Source organism: Amblyomma mixtum, chromosome 6 (assembly GCF_055824585.1).
Source record: "Amblyomma mixtum isolate Tamu chromosome 6, ASM5582458v1, whole genome shotgun sequence".
Taxonomy (NCBI): domain Eukaryota; kingdom Metazoa; phylum Arthropoda; class Arachnida; order Ixodida; family Ixodidae; genus Amblyomma; species Amblyomma mixtum.
This window is the reverse complement of record NC_143017.1, coordinates 146,941,506-146,965,396: the sequence shown is the minus strand read 5'-3', so window position 1 is coordinate 146,965,396 and position 23,891 is coordinate 146,941,506.

Here is a 23,891-nt window from a genome sequence, read left to right as displayed (position 1 = left end):
TAGTTCCCGAAATTGATCCGTACTGCTGGGTGCTAAAGGCTTGCACAAAGCATTGCAGAGTTGCAACATTCTTTTTGCTTGTTTATTCGTTTTGCTTGCAGCGGAGCCAGCGGGTACCGCCGATGCTTTCGCGCCCTGACGTGAGCCCACAGAGGTGCCAGGCAGCAATAAGTGACGGCCGGAAAGACTAGAATTGCCGTAATCAAGTTAGTCCACCCTAGCGACGGTACAGCACGTCGGGGTTTCCCTGAAATATTCAGCCGCAATCCCGGCAGCGTCTTCTTGGTATCAGCTAATCCGCGCTCGAGGTAGGAACCTGCCAAGCTCGCTGTCTGCTGGAATGGTTGCGCAGAAACCGGAGAGATCCAGACTTGTAGCTCCAAAGTGCAATGACCGAGGTATGGGGTGAAAAGAACTAGCTGCTATCTGGGAAATATGGCGTTTTTTTATTGAATTCTTTTCTCATTTCTAACCCGTACCAGCGCGATCGCGCAAGCGAGAAATTTTCTTTAGATAAGTTCCTCTTTAACTGATTAGCTGGCCGGATATAATTATAAGCGCTTCCCGATTTCCAGCATTACGTTCTTTCTTTTCTCCTTCTTTACTTCGTATGACGTTTTGTACACGTTCTGTTTGCGAACAATTTGTTGGCACTACTGATGGCCAAAATTTAGCCTCAGATCATCTTGTACATTAAGCAGGTGTAGTGGGCACAAATACTGCCTTTAAGGACCTTTTTTTCCCTCTAGCTTATTTATAGTGTATGCATACACTGGACTGGTATGAACACGCGAAAAAAAACTGCGTACCGACTTCTTGTCATGATGCGAGTTTGAATGCATTATATGGTTAACGACAAAGACAACGAAGCACCTATAACAAGAAATGGCACAAACTGGAATCGAAGCACGTAAATAAGCACTTAGCATAAAATCTCCTAGCGCAGTCATGAAATTTGTATGTGAGTGCAATGACGCTTCAGTTATCACATATTACCTGAGCAATTTAGTAACAGTAACGCCTGAATCCTTTCAAAAGCGTCGCAAATCAAGATAACCCAAAGCAGCTTTATTCCTCAGCTTGAAGTAGTGATAGGATATACAGAGCGTTTCACATAATTTGAACCAAGGATTTAAGGGAAGTGGCTCACCGTAGCTGGGTGAAACCAGAGACATATTGTTTTCCGTCGTATGGCGCTCTTCAGGGTATTTTTTTAAATTTTGCTGAAATTTTTTAATTCCGCAAAAGCGCTGAATTAGTTTTCACGTTAGGGACACCTCCGTTCCGTTAAGCTCCAGATGGGATTACGAAACAACCGATCTATTTTTTTTTTTTTTTGTAGCATCGTATCTCTCATTATCCTTTTTTCCAGCATTTAAAGAAAGCCCCTCGAGAAATGGAGAAAAAGAACGCGATTGCGCTCTTGAGCTACTGTATAGTAGCGCTGCCAGGCGCTACGATACAGTACGATACAGTTCTACGATACAGCTCTGAATGAAAAAACTGTGAGCGCATAACGTCTCGAAATAAGCCGCCGACGCCGCTCTCAGCGTAGTCGTGAAAGTGCGTCAGTACATTCTCCCTGAGCATGGAAAGCGCACGGCGTAATCTACGATAAGTGACATTCGGGTCACCGACAGTCATTTCAGACTATGCTGTTATTGAGACATCGCGCAGACAAAACAAAGATAGCCTCCGTTTTTTTTTTTATGATTTTGCATCTCGTCGAACTGAGCGGCGGCCGCTCTCATGGGCACGGTAAAGCGTACGTTGCGTGCGTTCAAAACACGGTTCGGAGAGCCGGAATGTGGTAGGGCATTAACGCAGTAAGGTGGCTTTTTTTTTATATTCGGCGGGCTTTCTATCAGTTCCGGAAAAAAAGGACCACGTAGGAGGTACTTCACTACAAAAAACTGGATCTGTTCTTTCTCAACCCTCTCTAACTTTGCGAACTGCACGAGATCCTGAAATGAATATTTGAAATTCTGCAGAATTAATCTTACATAATTAACCGATAAACCAAAATCGAAAAATACTTTGATGAGTAACAGATGGCGGAAGCAATACGTCGGTGGTTTCATGTAGCACTGCCGCGCCACTTTTTTGTAATCCACGATTTAAGTCGCGTAAAACACGCTGTATATTGCTCTAGCCTACATACAAAAAAAGACTGTATTAGCGGGGTAATGAAAGATAACTCCCACTCCCCTCCCCCTTTATTTTCTAGTATGAAGGGTCAATCACTGCGACAGCACGAGTCGTCGCCGGCTTCTGTCACTTATTGAGTCATTACAAGCATCGCCTCTGCAAGCTTCAAGGACCTTGTGGTCAGCGCTGCGAGCGTGAAATGGTTTTTCCGTTTTGGCAAAAGCCACCTCCTCAGCTGCGGTATATACTGTGCTCGTAAAATGTTAGTCACTCTCGTCATAAACTAAGGATTAGTAACAACGTAGTCTGCTGACTGATTAGTGCAGACGTCTAAAAAAAAAAGAAAGAAAGAACCGAAAGCATTGCTGAACATCCGCTCAGACTGAGGTAGAGTCTTGTATCCACTAAATTCTACTCATCCAGAACTCAATTACTCCCCTACCTCAGTGGCCTAAAAGCTTTACTTATGTCCCCATCAGCACATCTGACCTCAGTGACAACAGAAAGGATTATACAGAGGTTACACGAAAGCTAGGAAGGAAAAAATGAGAAGCAAAGAAGGAAGGACACGATATGCAGAGGTACATGCAAGGAATCTCTGTGGAGAGAAGACAAAATGATTCGTGCCAGCTATCATCCCAAATTGTAAACATGAAAAGTAGCTGACTTACATGACTGTAAGGATGTGCGGTGAAGCCCCCTTAGGAAGTTCCTTTTCGATGCGCAGCAGGGCGTCGTACGTTGCAGACGCGTTACAATGCTATAGGTCCGGTGTTGTCTTTCCTCTGTTATGGCAGCTGACACTGGCGTATCCGCAGAGGAGACGACACTCGTGGGTGCAAGTTTTCTTCTGTATGCTGCCGCAAAAAACAAGAATTATTAAAATTGTTAAGATATATATGCTCATATGACTGTTCAGATGGCGGACGAATAACAGCAGTGGTGGCGATGGTTCCACAAATCTGTGAATAGCGGACGGACACACAGAAAAGGAATGCGCAGAGTAGAGAATGGTCCGTTAGATCCGCACGCTATGCCGAATGCGCGTCTTCTACACGATGCACGCGGCGACCAGTGTGTTCTCGGCGACGGTAAGAGGAAGAGGATGGGTGAGGGTGTTTGGCGCGCAGAGCTCGCGGGCGTCGTGGCCGCGTGGATGGATGATAGGCGGCCGTTTGGGCGTGGTGCGCGAGGGAAAGAGGGGGCCACACGGTGCCGCGCGGATGCCGCGCGGTGCGGTTGCTAGTGAGCGTGACTTGTCGTAGGAGGCGGCTGCCTGTCCCCTGGCTCTTGCTAGTCACCGAACAAGAAAAATATTTTCTTTCTCGGTGACACGCAACTTGGCGGGCAGCGAGCTCCCGTAGTGTATAGGATCCAAGAAAGGTGGGCAGCGAGAACCGTTAAGCTCAGGCCCGCACGGAGCGTTTTTCGCACACGACACGAGCCGGGTGTGAAACGCACACGTCAGTGCCGCCGGACTTGTTAACATCATGGGCGCTTCTTGCGCCCGCGATGGTGCAGGTTCGGTAGCGGGGATGCGTGCTAGCGTCACGTGGGGTTAGTTTTCTCCTGCGAAAAACACTTCATCCGTTTTGGGCTTTACAGTATTGTCTAAGAAAAGTGTGAGAGCGGCAGCGGTGACGATTCGGTGTTTTCAGTTTTTCAGTTGATTCTCGATCGAAGCTTTGGAAACTTAGTGATACCTCGTCGGATATCGTAACGCAGTTATTCATCAGAACTGTTTTTTTCCTCTGTTACTGTGGCAGTGAGACCGCGCGTCGAATTATGAGAAATGAGCGAAAGAGAAGGAAAGCCAGATAACCCGACGTTCATGTTTGAACTTCTACGCTGCTATGGAATGATTGACTTACGCGTTGCCTTAATACAAGGGAGGCTTCAGTGAGGATTTATCTACAAAGACCGAAACATTTTTTTTGTCTCCGTTCACAGCACGAAATACAGAGGACAGCGCTGCGCACTTCTGCCTCCTCGCCGCAACAACACGCCTTATTCAGCTCGAGGAAATCGAAATCAGGCATCGCCACAAGAAGGTTAGAAGCAGTAGCAACTGGAGCCGGTAACTCACGAACTTGAGTGCAAGTCCGTCAGCGAAAGCCACCTGCAACTTTTGTAGACACCAGAGGGCGAAGTCTAGCGGGAGAATCAAATTCACTTGAACATAGGCTGGTACCAATGCGCACCGTTCGCTAATTTTTACTTTTCTGTAGCAGAGACCTCCTATTTATACCCTTCGTATGAAGGCAGGTGTCGCTCCGAGAAGGATCGGTAGTGTTGCGACAGAAAGCAGCCTGCTCTTGAAAACCTGTACTAAGAGATAGCTTATCGAATAAAAGGCAAGCAGGGCAATTACGAAACTTTCCGCTTCCGTTTCAACCGCTTCGTCAAAGGCATTTCGCACGTCAACGCTCAGTTTGACTTCCTATGCCGGTTTCTCTTCCGGATTCACGATACGTCCTGAAATGGTGGATGTTCAGATAAGCGATGCTGTCAGAGGGTTTAAGAGACCGATGTACGCGTTGCCAAAGCGAGCTCCAATATCTGCCAACGGTGCCGGAGTGTGTGAATGAAAGAAGTGGGTCTGTGAAATAGCTTCTTTCATCACATTTATACATCATACTTGTTCTCGTAGACGTAAACTTATGTCTAACTGGTATGCCTTTTGAACGCCCTTTGTTTAAAAAGAAATTACGGTAACCATTACACATCTTGCAAAGGGGAAAAGGTAAAGGCGAAACGAATCAGGACGTAATTCCGGACACGCTGACGGAGTCAGAAATAAGTCGCACTGACGGCAAGCGGACGCAATGCCGGAAAAATTATGTTGCCTGGGACAAAATTCGTTGCGAAGCGTCTTTTAGTTGCCGAACCGTTTCACAATACCGCCAGCATTACGAAAAACAAGTGAAGTGAAAGAAATAGAACGAAGTAACCCAGTGGAGTAGAAAGCACAAAATACCGTGAAGCCGCTTTGCAAATAGCAGAGACGTGAATAAATAGTAGCGAATGCATAGAACCGCTCGCCGTTTTTTATTGGCATAGATAGTATTTTTATAGGTAACTTGATTTAACATTCACTAAAGAACTTTTTGTTCATCACGGTTAAGGTTCCTCCCCACGTAAAATTTGCTTAGCAGTACGAACGCACATGGCCTTGATATTGCGGCGGAACACTTTCATTTCTTATGCCTGGAGAAGGTGTTAATGTGAGCAAGACTTCCTACAACGCGTGAAAAATATTGTGCTGGCTGGTCCGCGTAATTACTCCACATACACGGATGCGTCGTATGCAAAGTTATAACGAAATAATAGAAAACGCATCGTAGCTAATACAAGACAAGAAAAAATGTTTCTGCGGTGGGCAGAGAGCGAACGTTATCTTTCCACCTCGATGTCTGCACAAAGGCCTTTGTCTAAGGACTGCAAGCAATATTTTCATCAGACATTCCATGCGTCACACATTCATCTTCACCTCAAGGAACAGCACCTCGGATACTGCAGCTCAGTGTACCGTAGTGTTCAAAGTTTCCAGTCCATTGAGTTTGCTACTCGCTCATGCAGATGGTGTTTTATGGCATCCCTGAAACTTCAGAGCTCTCAAGCTTCAAGGATGCCATAAAACGCTGTGAAGGGTAAAGGAAGAAGAAACTTCTCCCTACTTCTCATATATTTAAAGAACCGTGGGTAGATTACTAGCTGTTCTTTAATAGGCACAGATGAAAACCCGGCAGCACGGGAAAGTTGGAAAGGGGTGGTATATAGAGGCAGAAAGTGTAAATTTTATTCACAGTTTATTCATTCTATTCAGCTTACAATTAGCTTTACGTGCGTAAGAGCCGGTCAGAAATGCGGCAGAGAAGCGTCACGAAAGCGCTTTAAGGAATTGCATTAGCCGACACGTACCTTACAGCCACGCTTCTGCACAGTCGGAATTTGCTACAGTAGGAACGATATTGATGTCGTAATATAACCAAGAATGAACGCTTCAAACACAACAAAGATGAGGTTCATACCACCCACAGCATATTTGAGTTCATGACTGCAAGAAATATAAGCACTGTTGCTCCACAGAATATCCGGGTAAATATATATTAGCTCGGCTAGCAGATATAAAATTTTTGACATTGCTTAGTGTTGTTTCTTTGTTCAGTTGCAGATAGCTGTAGTGCATTATCCGAACGAAAATATTAATTATGTCAAAATTTCACGTTCTTCTTTCGTCATTTGTGCTTAAAAGCGAACATGTTAGATAGACCCTTGATCGAAAGTCTGCAAGCCTAATGGTTTCCTTTCCAGCCATGTAGAGTTACACTGAAAGCAGCCCAGAAAATCAAAACCTCTTGAAATGTAAAGAGATGGATTCTTTAGATTCACTGCTTTACAGTTGCCCTAAGCGACTTGCAGTACATCTGCAAACAAATAATTTTTGCCTGAAGGTTTGCTACAAAGGCAAACACGCGACACGCGACTGTTAATATCTTCCCAGAAATGCCCAGAATAATCCATAACATCTTTCTCTCAGCAGTGACGAAGAAAAAAGAAAGACGGTGTATTTTAAGGTCGCTTCGAAAAACGGAAGTACACAGTGCTCCAAGAAAAATACCAAAAAAGAAAACGACCACAACAGCGGAGGGCAATCTCGCAGGAAGCGACGCACGCAGCAGAGTATTGACATCACGGAAACCAAGTCGTCATCGCGTCACCTCTTATCTGCACGCGTCCCCGTCTCAAAGCGGAGACAGAACGATGACGACCGTGTAACAGTGTGCACGCCAAACCGGAAGTAAGAGCGGCAAAAGCGTGATGTGTTTCCCTACTTCCCGTGCGCAGTGACGGGTGCTTGTTGATCCAACGGCGTGTAACATCCGCGGCTGAGCCGAAAGAGGAACCGGGTATGTCGGGTCCGCGACCGCGCAAGCCGGACCAACATACAGTTGCTTTATTCGTACTGAAACAAGTCTTCAACTTCGAAATTTTCCATTACAACCAAAAAGATTTAACCTTTGCAGAACATTCGAGAGAAAGAGTCGTCCATTACGTAACGCAACCTAATTTAGAGACCGATTCCAGCACTGCCAATTCACTTTGCCTGTAATTAAATGGCGTGTAAAGTCCAATAAAGCGCTTATTAAAAAAGAAATACTTCGCATGTTTGCGAAAGATTTTTGTGCTACTTTCTTTCTTCAAAATAAGTACCAAATTCCAGTGCATAGGAGATCTGAGAAATTAAATTAGATAGCCATGTTCTGTTTATGGCTGGCACGATTGGTACTAAAATTTTTATCTTCACGTAAATAACCTTTATGTCCTCTGCTCTATCAATGTTTGCTTTTCTGAAAACTTTTTTTGTCATTTTCTCTTGCAGTTATGATCATATGTTAGTTTCTGCAAGCCATGCTTTCCTGTTTCCAAACGTTTCTGAATATCCCTTTTCCCTCAAGGTCGGTGCATTTGTGCAGGAAAACAGTGCCACGTGTTTAGAAACAATCAAGTTTTTTTCATTTCTCCAATTTTCGAGGAGTTGTGACCTCTAAATATTTTCGAAGAGACGCAATTTGAAGAACAGAACCTTGGTTTCGAAATTAAACGTAATTACTCTACGAACGGTGAGAAGAATGCTCTACATCGAAAAGGTTCTGCTTGGAATACGGTACAATTGCCTTTTTTCTGTCTGGTAAAGGTTTGCTAGCTCTAATATCGATTAGCGCTTTCGAACCGCGCATAGCGTTCACCAAAACGCGGTATTTCTGTTTATTTTTTGCGTATAGATCAACGCAATTTGGCCGAGGCAGTCTTTAATTATCACTCATTCCCAACAGGACGCAATAAGCTCTGATGTGTGACTTCTAGCACAGACTTCTTAGCCGAGGAGCCACTGCTATGAAACGGAGGAAAAGTGTAAGCCGATAAATTAGTCTCTTTTATCTTGCTGACTATGCCTGCTCCTGCTTAATCCACAACAGGAAGATGACGTTAAGTTGCCTTGTTTTATATACACGACTGAATAAAGCTACTTTTGTGGAAGTGTATCACTTTACAAATACTTGTTCAGATCTCTCAGCGTTGAGCAAAGACGGTTCTACAGAAATAAGGAATTATGTGAGTAAGTTTTTTTCCGGAATATAGTCAGAGGGGCGGATAAGGACCTCTAATATTCAAATGCTAGACAGCTGCATTGAGCAAACAAATATAGGAAAATGAGAGGCTCATCATGACGTGCATACTAAAGAAGCCAACAGTCACCAAAACGAAGAAAAACCTAGCTAAATTGATTGCTTTCAATTTCTGGCGTTGATCGATGAGAAATTATCAGCGTAACTAGTTTACGCACGAACGATAATTGATTACAACGTAGAAGGAGAAAAATGGGTAAATTTTTTAACGTAGCTACACTGAGCAGACGTTCGAAAACTTGTGTTTAGCCTGGTTAGCTCGTGGTTATGCTTTCCTGGGTCATCGGCACGTCTGGAGACAATATTAGACTCAGGATAAGCACTGATCGAGGTTAAGCTAACCTGGTTTTTTCGCACCAAAAATGGAAGCTGATGAAGACGACGATGTGCAATGCACCGCGCGAGAGTGTGTTGCAGTTGAACATAAGGCGTGGTCGGTTGCGGCAATAGCTTAGTGCCCTCGTGCAGTGGCCAGCTAATAAACTGATCTGTTCGCTTCGCCGCGGGTTTGAAACTCAGTCGCGGCAATATTTATTTTATTTTTGCATTACTATGCTAGGTTTTGCCAAGGTCACCTTCAAGGTCAAGCGTTTTGCCAAGGTCACCCTCAAGGTCAAGATTCACACAAACTCGGTGGTCCGGTTAGACCTCATGAAGTAATGCTTTCGCAATAAACCTCATGCCGCCAATAAGATTCAAACCAACGACCACCGCGTGTCGTGGACGGTGCTGTGCCCACTGAGCTGTGGCGGCGGCTTTCCAGTCTTCTATTTTCGGAAGTGTTTATCTTGCTTGTAACCTAACATTGAGAATGTAAACCAGCACCGCCCTCGTCAACTGAGGCATTTTCGCAAGGGTGAAGGTAATGCCTCAATATGGGTAACGCATTACAGCAAGGGAGACGATGAGTGCGCTTTATAAATAGGACAGCTGCATGCATAACGGACCTTCATCGCTATATTTATCTGCTTTGAGAATAAAAAGCGCAAAGAGGTAACAATGTAGCCAAAGACACCTTCATCACTTCTGCACACGTTTGGCGTGGTTCGAACATAAGTAGTAAAAAGTACGTAGCGTGCAAAACACAGGTCTGCGAAAGGCAGAGCCTGTCTTACTGCGAATAACGAAATAAAGAAAAAAGAAAGGGTTAAAGAAAGAGAGCGTGCACTCAACAGGAAACGTGGCGCTCGTTCACAGGAAAACAGGTTTCACTTCTCACGGCAATCGCGCTGCACATCCATCGCAATACCTGAACGACAAAACAAGGTTCGGATATGCGGAACAGAGAATTTCTGCGCCGTTTTGTTCTTCGAAAAAAAAAATAAACAACAAAGATTTCCTTTTTCTTCGCTTCTTGCACATCCGGCCATTCTTACGGCGAGGAGATGAATTTGACATGCATATCCGGCCATCGTTACCAAGTACGTCGGATTTTGACGGACGTCTTTGCCTCATACTGAGGTTTCCCAAGTTATTTCCCAATCAATTGAGCATCAGATCATGTTGATGTGTAATTCTCATCCGTTTGTAATAGATGCAGCTAAAAATAGTTCCACGCACAGGGGTTTTAAACGCATCTGTTCGTCTTTCTTTTTGTCTAACGTTGTGTCCTAACAAAATGCTTACTTCTGGTTCCGTTTGATGTAACCCTGCTGAGGGGAGTTCTGTGGTGCGGTGGCCTCATAGATTGTTCATAGTAGGATGTCGTGCGGTCTGTGTGGCATATCGTGCGGTCTGTATGATATGCCATACAATTCGTATGATATGTCGTGCGGATGGAGTGGTGTGTCGTGCAGATTGTGTGGTGTTCTGTGGTGGATGGTCTGTGGGGTTGTTGCGTCGTAGAGCTTTTTTTTTTTCAGCAGGGAATGCTGTATCGGTTCGAACAACCGTAATGTATTGCTTTACTGTACCATTTTTGTATATGATTTAGTTTGTATTATTATTTTATTATCTGTATATATTTACAAGAACTGTTTATGATGCGTCTGTTTTTGTAAGCGATGGCAAAGACAGCCTTTTGTTGTTGTACAATGCAATACCGCTCCTGCTGCTGTACCCAGGCGAGGACAAGACCCAGTCAGGAGGTTTAGCACCTCCTTTTGTCTTGCCTCGTGGGCAATACCTGTATAATGCCCAAAGGAGAAATAAAAAAAAAAAAAAATTTGCATCACGGCGTGATGGTTCTCCCGGCTGGTGTTTGTTCCTTTGAAAGCAGGTCGTTCGCAGTTTTTTTTCTTTCCTGTCTTGATGCTTTGCACAGTGAGTATCGCCTCGACACTCTGTCCAGTACGGTAAGAAAATGGAGGTATACATTAGAGATCGTTGATGTAACGTGAGACACATTTCCATCAGCGTGAGGGGGAAGAAAAATACCCAGAGGAAAATATCCACACCATTCGGTGCTTTGAGCTGTCGGTAACATAGGAACAAGCCTGAAATATTTATCTGCTTTGTTACTTGTGTGCAGGGTGATAGAGGAGATTGCTAGAGGGACGGGGTAGAGATAAAAAAAATGGACTGACGAACGCAGTTTCATTTCTTCTAGATTCAGGCATAGAACGAAATTGATGAACAGTGACACACAGCGAAAAGTGCTCTGCTCTGTCGCTCTTCACTCGAGTTGGTGTCCCTGAAAAGTATCTCGGCTATATGGTGATTGATTGACGTGAGCTTAAGTTTTCCTCATTTGGCGACGTCAGGAGCGCTCGCTTACCACGCAGTTGCGACCGAAGGTACTCCACTTCATCGATCCGTCAAGAAAGGTCACGTACCACGTCCTAGTTTTCAAAGACCGCGGCATCGTTTTTCTCGCACTGTTACGTACCATTGTGACTTCCTTCAAGGCACCTGTCACGACGACAACAGTCGCGGACATCAATTCTGACGCCTTGTTGGTGTCCCCAGAGTTACTTTTATGACAGAAACACTAGGAAGCAGTATAAGAGGAAGGATCCATTTTCTTCAACAACTTTTCGAATTTGCTACGTTGCGTTGCCAGCGAAGACGTAATCGGGAGGAAAATGTGCAGAAAATGTGCCTTCACTTAGAAGTGAGCGGTTCCTGTCTACCTGAACCCGCGGAGCGAAAGAAGGGTTTTTATTAGATTCCTTTTTCAATTTACCCAGCTGACTTGCCGATGCAGGCGACACTGGGTAAGCGATGCTGTGAGGGCAATGCACAATAACAGAGTATCAAACGCAAACTAAACTAAAAAGAATCTGTGCAGCTATATTTTAGGACAATAGCATTAAGAGGGCTATAAAGGCGAAAGTTGTGCGGTGATGTAGACGTCTGTGCGAAGCCTCAACATGATAGGTGGTGTTCAGGGGCATTTCCCTTTCTCCGCCTGCCTCCTGTCAACCGTCCTCTTCTCCTCCTACCCCTCTCCCCTTCTCTACTTGTAGGGGAAAGGGAGAGAGAACAGACGAAGAATCACGCAGCAAAAATGAAAACGACTAAGAAGAACATGACTCAGACAACAGCAGCCGTATACGTGCAAAATATACAGCCGCCTGGAGAGCTATCAGTGCAGAAACTAGGCTTGCGGAAGCTGTTCCTTCTCGCATTGCTCGGGTAGAGCAACCTCAGTGTCACAAACCCAACCGGTGGCAATGTTTGAAACAGCCACCTGTCAGTGCAGTGGGGCATCGCTTAACCGCCTCACCACTGTGCCGGTAGTGGTACGAGGACTCGCAGCGATCTATGACTGTGACACATTTTGTTTAGCATCGTAGACGGAATCGCAATATATTCATAAATGGAATAGATTGGAGAGTGAAAGGCGATGAATTCAAAATATTAATCCAATCATAACTCGAATAGATTAGCGAGTGAAAGAAGAATGCTCCACATCGGTCCATCTGATCATCCCTAAACTTGTTGTTCCATCAACAGAGCAAAAATTTCGAAATGAAGTGTTTCGTGTAATGTAAGTAGTAAGGTTAATTGTAAATTGGGTAAAAGTTTGTTTATCTCGTAATCATAGAGTGCTGCCTTATGCACAAAGAAAGGGCCTATGGCTAGTGGTAGCAACAGTCGGTCGAAGATGATGGTTGCAGCGCTTTACTGTCCGGAATACAACTACAGGTAATTTGGACAAACACCTATTTTGCGAAGCTGCCACGTGCCTAGTGGTGCTGAACACTCACAGACACAGACACTGCTCAAATTCGGAATGTTCAGTACATCCCACTGATTTTCTATGGCGGGCGAAAATAGTTTCTGTGTCCGCAAGTAGTATTTAAAAGGTAAGATTTTACAGCGATGAAGAAGAGTCGGCCACGATAACCACCACGTTCGCGCATAATTTGCTGGGACTCTATAGTTCTCTCAAAATTACAAGTATAAAATATCCCCATTGAGTTATGTGGACCTGGCAGCTGGAGGTCACCAGACGGCTCTAGTTGTTGACGTTCAGGACAGCTGCGCTTGTGACGGAATCCGCAGAATAAATACTATTAAAGAAATGAATGCAGATCTTATTTTAATAGTCAGTGCGTTTGTTGTAACAGCTATGCTCATACGAACAGCCATTTAGAACATTTTCACTCTACGTAGAATAACTTTTTGTTAACGTTCTTAGTTTCTGTTAACTGTTTTTTGTATTCATTTTGCATCTGTAAGCATCGCCCGTGATGCACTCACTTCAGTTATTTACGGAACTATCACGCACCTCCTGTACGAAGTTACACGGTACAGCAGCAGGGGTTGTGTCATGTTAGCAGAATCCCCGAGTTGACGAGGCTGTAATTGGCAAGCTATCTGTGCGCATGCGCGTACTCTCGTACGTTTCGCCGTGGTCGGTCTGCATTGGACACCGAAGAACCGTCTCTGGTCGACGTGCCCGTGATATCACTAAAAATCTGGAGCGATGCACCACCCTTCGTTTATTTTCTTTCATATTTTCACTCATATTTTTAATCCACAAGAGTACATTCTGCGCGTTCAACGAGGACCAGCGTCCTCGCTGACATTTTGCTGCTCTCATGCAAATCACAACAAAAAGGAACACGTATTATAGTAGCAAAACGATGTTACCTGAGAGCATGATGCATTATCACTCATTGCACTGTTCCCGCCTTCTGAGCATTTTAGCGAGCCAAGCCTGGAAAGTTGTAGCTTTTATACATTCAAAAGCAGCCAGCCGTTTTCTGAAATCGCACGTCATGATTATTGCATTTTAAGTACTTTGTCTCTCCTCAGAGCAACGCTACCGCCTTTCGGCTCGTCCGCTTGCAAAAAGCTTCCACCGCCGTCCCAAGGGGTGAAGCGAAGGGGGGTGGGGGGCACACTGGAGACTAGCTGGCTGGAAACACGCGAAAGCTCTTGCGCGTAGTCATCCATCATTTATTGAGCCGTGTGATTGGCTAATATGATTACTCACTCGCCTGGGAACACAAGCTGAACGGGTAACTATGACGTAACGACTCCAGAAGAAGACTACAAAGAGAAAATATGTACGGGCTGTGTGTGAAGAAGAAAAACATTCTGGTGCTGGGCTTAAAAAATTCAGGCAGCGCACTCGTGTGAGAGCAACTCGAACATTTGACCTCGACCTTTGGGAACTTTCAATGAAGAGGAAGAAAATAAACACGAAGATTGAAGAGCGGCAAGAAGCGCTCGCGTTCAGTCTTTTCTATTGCGATCATCAGAAAGGAAGAATAGGAGCGGGGCGTTCTCCATTCTGGTGCTGTAGGTACGCAGCCTTAACGAAGACAAATAATGTAGGGTGGGACTAAAACTATGCCACGTTGTTGCCAGTTTTTGTACTGCCCTGTTATTACCGTTTTTGTATTGTGCAACTCAAGTGAGGCACGCCAAACGGCCTGGTAGCCTGCTTTCAGTCCATACACTGGATGATATACTTTATGTATGGTGCATAATTGATTGACCGTGAGAGCAATGTGACGTAACTTCACTGCCCACGTAGCTCAATAAAAAACCATCAGTTTGTTCTGGTCGCTGTTCGCAGAAATAATGTAGTTGCAACGTTGCCTCGGATTATTAACCAAGCCGTAACTCAGCGTTTATAGTGAACAACTATATCGATAATGTGTGCGTAAACGAACCAGTGAAGAGAGCAAAATGGTAGATATGCTCCGTGGCATTGACTCCTTAAGGCTCTAGGCCCGAGAAGTGGATGAATTGCTTTTGGACACTACTACGAAGCTTCACCACAGTCTCTAATTATTTCTAGCCCATATTGGCAGCAGAATATTAAAAACGCGGAGCTCCTGATGTCTGTATGTCTCTTTGGCATAAATAACGTAGTCTGGCACTTATATTACGTACAATCGTCAGCACGCTTAACACGAACGCTCGAGCTCGTGTTTTCCACGGGCATCAGCGCCGCTGGGCGCCAGCCGCTGTGGCTGAGACAATATTAGAGTGGAGGCAAAGCACGAGCTGTCTCCAACCGCCGCAAACACACCGTGCAGCATGGTCTCGGACTCAGAGCCCAGCGCTCAGGGGCTGTAATATCAATGCAGGACGCGCAATCGAGCGTTCGTGTTAAGTGTGCTGACGATGGCACATCATATTACTCTTGTCTCATGATTCCATTAAGACCGCACATTTGACGCATTTTGGACAAACTGTCGTGTGGGGCTTGCCGTCATTCCTACCACAACTTTATAAATGGCCTCAATTTCGAGGCTTGTATCCCCACCCCGTGTGTCCAGTCTGAGTGTCTCGGATTACTGAGGGCTATATCTCTCACCTGTTGTGGGTTTTCCCGGCACTGAATCCGACGAGAACCGGCACCTGGCCGCAGTGGGTCTGTGGCCGAACAATACTTCATGTGCTGCCTAGACGCAGGAACCACATCTCCGCTCACTCCTCGACTTCATTAGATCGGCCAAACCTCTGTCCTTTACGTTACCGTTCTTTTCTTTCATCCATCATTACATGCCCCCTTTATTCCCTGAGGCAATATCTATCGCTTATAAAGAAAAAAACTGCCGTGCTTCTGCCCGAGCACGAAGGGGGAGCGGGTGATTGGCTCAACGATGACTCGTATAGAAAATGTACGCTTTAACTGACAAAGACTGTAATTCGAAGACTGTCTACGATGTGTCTCTGTTTCACTAGAGGAGCGCTCAAAATAAAGTAGGGGAATAAGGGAAGACCATAGTTTGCTTAAGCTGACTACAGGAGGGAAAAACGTGAATCTGTGTGATGTAATGTAACTAAAAATATAGCAAGAAATAAGACTCCTAATAATGTTTCCCAAATTACTAGTCGATTTGAGATTGACCGATTGATTGATTTATTCATTGACCACTTCAACGAGGTTTTGATGACCACGGCGTTCACGATGATATAAGTTAAAATGTGTAAAATTGCAGCTTTCACTTCGTCCAATGTTCTACTTACTACGATTGCTTCTTTGAATGTAGCTCACAATGGTTCTTGTCTGATATATTTGGGATTTTAAACTTTTACTAAATTGTGCAGCAATACAGAAAAGCTTTATTCCCAATGTGTTTGTTTTCTTGTTTTTCGGTTTGTTAGTTATATGCCCACACCAGCATAAACAAATAACAGGAATCGAAATATGGTAAAACACTGCCTGTAATGGAGAGATATAATAGGCGTGCATACATATGCACATGCACACGCTGAGAAAAGCTAGAAAAAGGAAGTGAAATCCGCAAAACGACCAAGTTAGCCTTGCAACAGCAAAGTCTATATCATTTTAAAAGTCGTGCTTATAATGCTAGCACCAAACACTTCTTTCCTGGAATTGTCTCGGTAAAGACACAAACTTCTGAACATTAGCATCAACAACTACATTCATTGCGAAGTTAATTCGCACATACTTTCTTTAATAAATATAGGGAGTCGCTTTACGAATTTCGCTCTATCGATGATACGTCTAGAAACAAATATTTTTAACAACTTTTATTTTAGATTTTTTTCTCCATTTATTAAATCTTTCCAGATTTTTTTCTCCGGTTATTAAGTCTTTCCAAGTTAAAGATCAATTTTCCTCACGTGATGAACGGAAATACCACGATTAACTAACAGAGACTAACCGACCGATAAATTTTGAAACTTTCTGTCCTTTCAACAACCATGGTCAATTGCACTAGCATACTAAACAACCTTATTCGAGTATTAACCGAACATTTCCCTTACAGATTCGCACAAATATGAGAGGCATCGAACGCGTTTCGTGGAGTAACAGAACAGTTTTGCAGTCAGCGGATCACACGGAATGAACGCGTACCTTTAGTGGTTATGATGGGATAAATCGTAACACTCTATTCCAGTGCTGGTGATGAAGCCGCCAATCTTATTGGCGTCGTCTAAAATTTTACTTTACAAACAGACTGCAAGCAAGCTTGATAGGACGTGCATCCAACCTGAAGAACTACCATAGGCTTGCGGCTGCTCCGGAGGGCAAAATCTGGTTTGTTTTAGTTCATATTTGTGCCAGCAGTACTAGAGTTGTTTCCCGTGTATAGGAAAATGATTGAATGCCCTTTATTCATTACACAATGGGTATTACGAAGGCATGTGATCCATGGGGAGTGAACTGCAGCGAGGTGCTTAAATCCTCCAAACTTATAACTTCGGTTACCATTCATGGTGAACATCAATGACCATTTCGTTCTTTTTTAATAATACAAAAACAGTTTTTTTTTACTTAAATGCAGTCACCCTTGGTTGATTCGCTCCACGTCTTTTAAATCAAGGTGTTAACCAACACGATCATCTACGTTACGTAAAAAAACTTCGCGCAGCAAGACATGCTCTGAGAACTAATTATCAGGATTAAATTACTACTATCTACGTTATATAAACAAAAACTACGCGCAGCAAGACATGATCTGCGAGCTAATGATCAGGATGAAATGACTTAGCGGAGCAGAAGCAACATTACCAAGAAATCCGAATAAGCGCTTCTAGTTAGTTCCCTTGGTTGCCATCATGCGACACATGGCACTGAACATTCACAAAAAGCACATAATCCGCGACGTAAAAATAAAGAAAATGAACTACTGGCCCCCTATTGAAGCGCTATAGGCTGCTGGGTTTAGCGACTCTGGCTGGGCGCTGTCCCGAATTCCTGGCAATGAGGAACGAGGACACCAGATGTAATGCACGACACAGCGATATCTTGTCGTTCATTTCGCGCTTTTCTGCTATGGGTAGTAACCAGTACCAATTCGCCCACAATTACACAGCGCAAAGACCAACACAGACAAGTAAGGAAACACCACAACGCGCTGTTTTCGCTTTTCGCAGGGCTCTTTACCTCTCAGCCATCCGCGTTGTGGTGTTTCCTTGCTTGTCTGTGTTGGTCTTTGCGCTGTATGATTGTATGCATTATTTACCAACGCGCCCAGCAAGTGGTGTTAAGCAATTCACCCAGTCGCCAGTTTTGCTCAATTAAACTGGTGCTGAACACAACATTTTTAAATAAGGATCAATAAATAGGCAGGACTGAATACTCAAATAGCATAAGTCACGTCCTCTTGACCCTTTATTGGCCAAATTATGAAGGAATAAGAGAAAAAAATCATTGCATGCACATTTTGCTGTCCCAATCGCTATAGGGCCCGTTCGCAACCATAACCACCTGGTATATTTCCTGCAGATAGCCGTAAGTGCGAAAGGCCAAGTCGAAAGCCGAGAGACAATAAACAATTTCCTGTTTAAGAAATGTGTTTCTATTTTTTCCCGCAATATGGGCTCGAAAATGAGACGAGGAATTTTTTGACGCTGGCTGACAGTCGCACATTCGCGTCCAGTAACTGTCTCTCCCATCACAGTTGTCGCCGGCGCCACGACCTCTGTCTGAGCTGTGGTGTCTGCGCAACCCATGCGTGCCCCTGTCTATACCTAGGATGGCAAAAAAAAGCTGACCTGTCGGTGGATGCTCTTAATTACTTGACTGTGTTCTTTCTACACGTGGAGAGAACTGACCGCACCCTCGTATATATACACAGACAGCTGGTCCTACCCACTAGTCCAGCACGTGCCGTGGTCATTCTTGCCAGACCGGTCACTGTTCAGCAACAAACTGCACACATGACACCCTCAGCTGGCTCCGAAATGGAAAACATCGTGCAGTGGTTCCATGCATAAGCCAGCAAACACCTCAATGACCGGCTCTGCTGTGCGGTCCGAAAGCTGCCCTGTTGTGTCTCAAATCCCGTCTGAAAGTTTGGTCAGCGTAGCGCTAACTACAGCGTGTGAGCATGGCGGGTTCGAAGAGACAATACCCCGCCTACTTTGTGACTGCCCTCATTCTGGCCGCGAACGAGTATTTCTAGATGCAGCGCTTCCCGATTGTATTCTCGTCCCACAACGAAACCAAAATCATCCCCATCCTTCGTCTGAGAAAAATGCTATCAAGGCGTTCTTCAAATACTTCAAGGACAGAGATTTAAGCTTCTGACTACTCTCTGTGTGCGTCCTATACTCTCACACAGTAATGGCCCCACGAACAAGTTCTTTTTTTTTTAACGAGATTTACTGCCTCAGGACATCAATGGGCAAAAGTGTGATGAAGGATGCAGTAATCATTAAGATAATGGGAATAGGTTCGCTGATTTTATGTCAAGTTCCTCAGAGTGCTTTGATCTTCTATTCCTCTTTTCTCTTTCTTTCATTCCCATCATTCTCTTCATCCCGTATGAGGCAGCATACCAGGCATTTCCTAGTTAACCTTCCTGCTTTTCCATTATTCTTTCTTTATCACTCTCTCCGCTCACAAAGAAGCCACATTTTGACCTGAAAGCGCTGGCTGCTGAGAACATGTTGACGTCGAACTCCGCATCAAAGCTCCATGCATTGATGAGCTGACGGCCTGCAAACGGTATAGTCACTAAATCGCGACAATAGAGATAAAAGGGTTAGAGCGGTTGTCAACGCTGAATGCTGGTTTCGATTATTTTAGGCATTTTAAATCCACGTGGTGAAGAAACCCAAGTCACTAATGACTCTCGGTAATGGCCCCGTCTAATCTGACACTTGACAATAAAGTTTCAAATGATATGCTCTTATTGAGACAATAGGCCTCGTGTCGAGGCATGAAGAACGACCGTCCCTGAAAGGTAATCTAGCAGAGTGGATTGAGAACTCTGCTGGCGAGCATGTTTAAAAGAACAGCCATCGGAAGACATTCCAGTTTTAAGAGGTACAAACTATTCCCTGCGACAAAGCCATGCGAATGGCTCCGTGGTAATGAGTTCACCACGTGTATGCCCGATAACTCGGCGTGTCTTCATGAAGGAAATTTTGAAGTAGTAGCCCCTAATAAGTTGAAAGGGCCCTACGCTTATACTCCATCTCAGTAGTTCCTTGTACCGCTACAAAAGCTACGATGAGCGCAGAGGCGACGTTCTGACGCGGCAGAATGTAGTTCCAGTATAAACTGGGCATATCAGATAGCGTACGCAAACAAAAATAGCGTGCTTCGTAGTGCGCATGCGGGAAATCGAGCCTTACCATACGCTAGTCTTACGTACGCTATTTCACGAGTTTAACGTGTGTGATTTTTGCGTACGCTTAAACAATGTTTTCAAAATGGCGGCGCATTAGAAGCATGACCCCTCATTTCGAACTGGATTCGCCCTTGCTACTGCCATTTTCATTAAGTTCACTGGCCATACCACTTCTTTCCCACCGCAGATCAATAGCCACATTGTGTTTTTTTCATAAAATTTACCACAACAGCTTTCTCAATCCTAAGTTACTGTCAAGACCATGTTACATATCAGCACGCGTTGATCACCGTCATAAAATTGGAATCCTATCTTGTCTTACCAAATGTTTTCACGACTCATTCATACCCCAAACTTGTGTCAGCTGGAATCATCTTCCCCACGACATCGCAGGTATTTCTGATAACAATGCATTTCGTAAAGTCCTTAATGTTTCTTTCTGAGTATGTGTCGTTTATTACTGTATAAAAATTGCCTTTCACTGTCTACACACTGTTTTAACATATCCCCACTGTATTCTAATCTCATTGCGTTCCTGTGTTCTCACTTTTTATGTATTCCTGGTTTATTTTTGTTTTCTCTCCTTGTTGTTGCTGTTTAGGCTGAATTTTTTATGTATTCCCACTCCCCTCTGTAATGCCTTCGGGCCCTGAGGGTACAATAAATAAATAAATAAATAAATAAATAAATAAATAAATAAATAAATAAATAAATAGGGCACCGGGATTTTGCTTCGTCTCACCTGGCCCGTAGCAAACGTATGAGAAGTAAATTTGCTTTATGTTTTATTTTGAGCGACAATTCTGCCTCTTTTAGGCTTAAGAGAAGCATTGGTTGTCCATAAAAATGGTTCCTGTTCTAACAACCAGATGACGCCACTAGACTGATCTTATTGTTGTGTCTCTGCATACGCTAACAAAATGTGCGAATTTGACAAATGACATAACATCTCGCAAAATGCTGTGCTTAGCGTGCGTAAACGTGCGTACGCTTATGGCATAGACAGCACTGATCATTTAACCGTATCTCTTTTCTAACGATATCTTTTGTAGGCCACGAGCAGACGACACGCAGACGACGAGACACAGAGAAACACGTCTAACGCGCTCATTTGATTTTGCGGAGGTATCTACCTTCGTTACTGCTGCAAGAAACCAATGAAATGGAGTATAGCTTTGAAAGCAACTTAGATCGCTTTCTTGGAAATGCTAAACATTGCCGTGGTGTAAAACATGTAATCAGATTATTAAGCTAGTGCAGCGTTCCACTGTCAGAGTACATGAGCTTCAGGGCCGCACTAGTAATCAAACAGTAAGCTTTAGGAGAAGTTTTAGCGCATACGTACTTTAGTTACGACATGCAGGACACTGCTTTTTTGATCAGTAACTATAAAAGTTTATTGCATAAAGACTTGCGCCCGCTAGCATAGGCTTAAGAGCCTCCAAACATTTCCTATGGAAGCGTTACGCTTTGCGCGTTCAGTTTTATGTGTTGTATGCGTTCAGAAAGAGCTGTGAGCCTTCTCTAAAAGCAAGCAGCCTTATCCGCTGCACCACTGCGCCACGAGGGTTATGAGGACTCCCAGGGATCCATGAATATAAAGCAGAAAATGACGTTATGCATAAGTGAGAATTAAACCATTACTGCTATCGCGTCATACCCATAACGCGGAACTTAAGTGTCCCCTGCAGTTTTTTACTGCGTATGCTAGTCGACATAAAAAAGCACCCAGTTTAGATTATAAAGGGTGCTGATTTCGTCCGAAACAATTAAGTCACTTCTAGCTGTTGCACGCAACTAGAAAAAAGCCTTGAATTCGCAATGTACACAACTGTACAATGTAAACAAGCTTAACAGTAAATGGAATACATTGTATGATTATGCCCGGCCTTGACAGCAATCTACACTGTCGCAACGACCGTGCTTGGACCTTTGAAGGCTCGGCAGTTTTCGGGAAATATTTTGCATGAATCCCGAATCTGGGCTGCCGCGGCTCGGTACAACTTATATAGGCTTCAATTGAAATTCAAGGCTCTTTATTATTATTAATGACCTACCCAACGACATCGCAGCCATCATGTGCTCATCCAACTTTGCCAATAATGTTACCAGTCATGTTTCATTGTGTTAACACTTGCTCATCAAAATATATGTACCCGCCCCTTATGTAATACCCCTCGTGGGTTTCTAAGCTAATAAAATGAAATGAAATGAAAGGAATTAAAACACAGTACCTTATATAACAGCCCTTATGTGCACTACCATGTGCGTTAGGAAGAGCAGGACACCTAATTTGCAGAACGTATAAATGGTTGCCTGCTAGGGGGAAATGACTGCTATGGAAACACAAATGCCGGAGAATTCAGAGAGCCGGGTGTTGAAGGCGAATTTACGAAATTTGCTGCCAATGGCTTATTAATTATTGATTAATTAATTAATTAAGCCGTGAATAATTAAAGAATAAGTTACAAAGCGGAGGGTCTGAAGAAGAGAGGACGATAAAGTAAATTCAAAACAAATGTACGCCACAGCAATGAATACAATAAATAAGCTCATTAGTATCTAAAGCGAAAAATAAACAATGGTGGCAAAGGCATAGTAAAAGGGCTGAAAGGCTATTCAAGTGCACACGTGAAGTGAGTGCATCACGCATATCCACCATCACTGTCATCTTAAGCATAACTACTTCCATGCAGGACAAAGGCTCCCCCTTTAACCTTCAACTAATTAACCCTGCTTGTCCTGCACTAGCTGAGGCCACCCTATCCCCCCAAACTTCTTGTATTCTCCCCAACTCCCCCCCTCTCTGACTCTCAGTAGCCTTCTGTTACGTTCGCCTTCTCTTCAAATCCAATGCGGGGTTTTAGTGCGTCAGCAATAACTACATGGAAATCACTTGCAGAGGCTTTTGTGCAGCAGTAGAACCCTCCAGCATATTGATGACAATGGTATAAGATGATGATGATTATTACGACGACAATTATTTGTCATTAGATAGCAGGGTCTCATAATTTCTTTTAACGCCTCGAGGTGGCCCTTTGAACCCGGTTGGTTGCTTAACTTGTTGACCGCTTGCAAGGCGAGAGGAGACGGCTTCTGAACAACTTGAGAGACGATTACGGAAATTGGAAACGCTCCAAAAGAGCGCGCGACAAACGGTGTGTCTCCATTGCCCTTGAAAAGAGAGCCAACTGCAGCAACGAGTTATTGCCATGTGATTAAAAAAAAAAGAACAGACGAGGAAGTGCAGAGAGGAAATATCGTTGGGTACGCACCCGAGGTCACAGCGCGCTTGACACTTGGGCGGTATAGAAAGAAAGGAAAGTAAAAGGCATTGACAAATAACATGCAGCAGAAAAGGAAAGCAACCTGCAAAATTCTTTACATTTATATAGCCATCGCACTTTTTATTCGCATAATAATTTGCTTTTTATGCCCTGAGGCAATAACAAGCGCTAAAAAGGGGGGGGGGGGGGGGGGAGCGGGAGAGAAGGTGAGTAAGCAAGCGGGTTTAAGTAATGTCTCGCGCCGCAGGCCTGCACCGCCAAGAAAGTAAAAACGTGTCACAGCAAAAAAAAAAAAAAAATCGGCGTTCCGGTTCTGACTAAGCTCTGACGTACTATTATATTGAGACGCAGCCAGATAAAGGTGCGGGACAGGATTTCCTGCCTGCCGACACAAGTGCGCGGTGGCTGGATGCGGTACACACGAGTCAACACTGGTTAACAGTGCTGGAAAGCTGGGAGTAGCGAAGGGGAAGGACGCCCAGAAGACAGTTGACTGGTTTATTACTCAAGCGCTCGCTTCGTAATCCGAAAAGCACTTGGCGCGGGGTATATGGAGTATTTGTTTTTAGAACACAGGCGGCTCCATTCGCGTGATGGAAAGAAACTTCCCCGCAAAGACTTCGCTTTTGGTCAGGAATTTCCCTTTAAGGACCTTAACGCCCTTCAAGTTCTCGTGCTGCCGTCTAGTTCGAAGAAACAGGTGTTAATATTACTTATACTGCAGCCTCGCATTAGGTTGTGGCGGGAGGAGGTAAAAAATGCTTAAACAAAGCGTAATAATCTCCTGGATAAGAGAAATTTTAAAG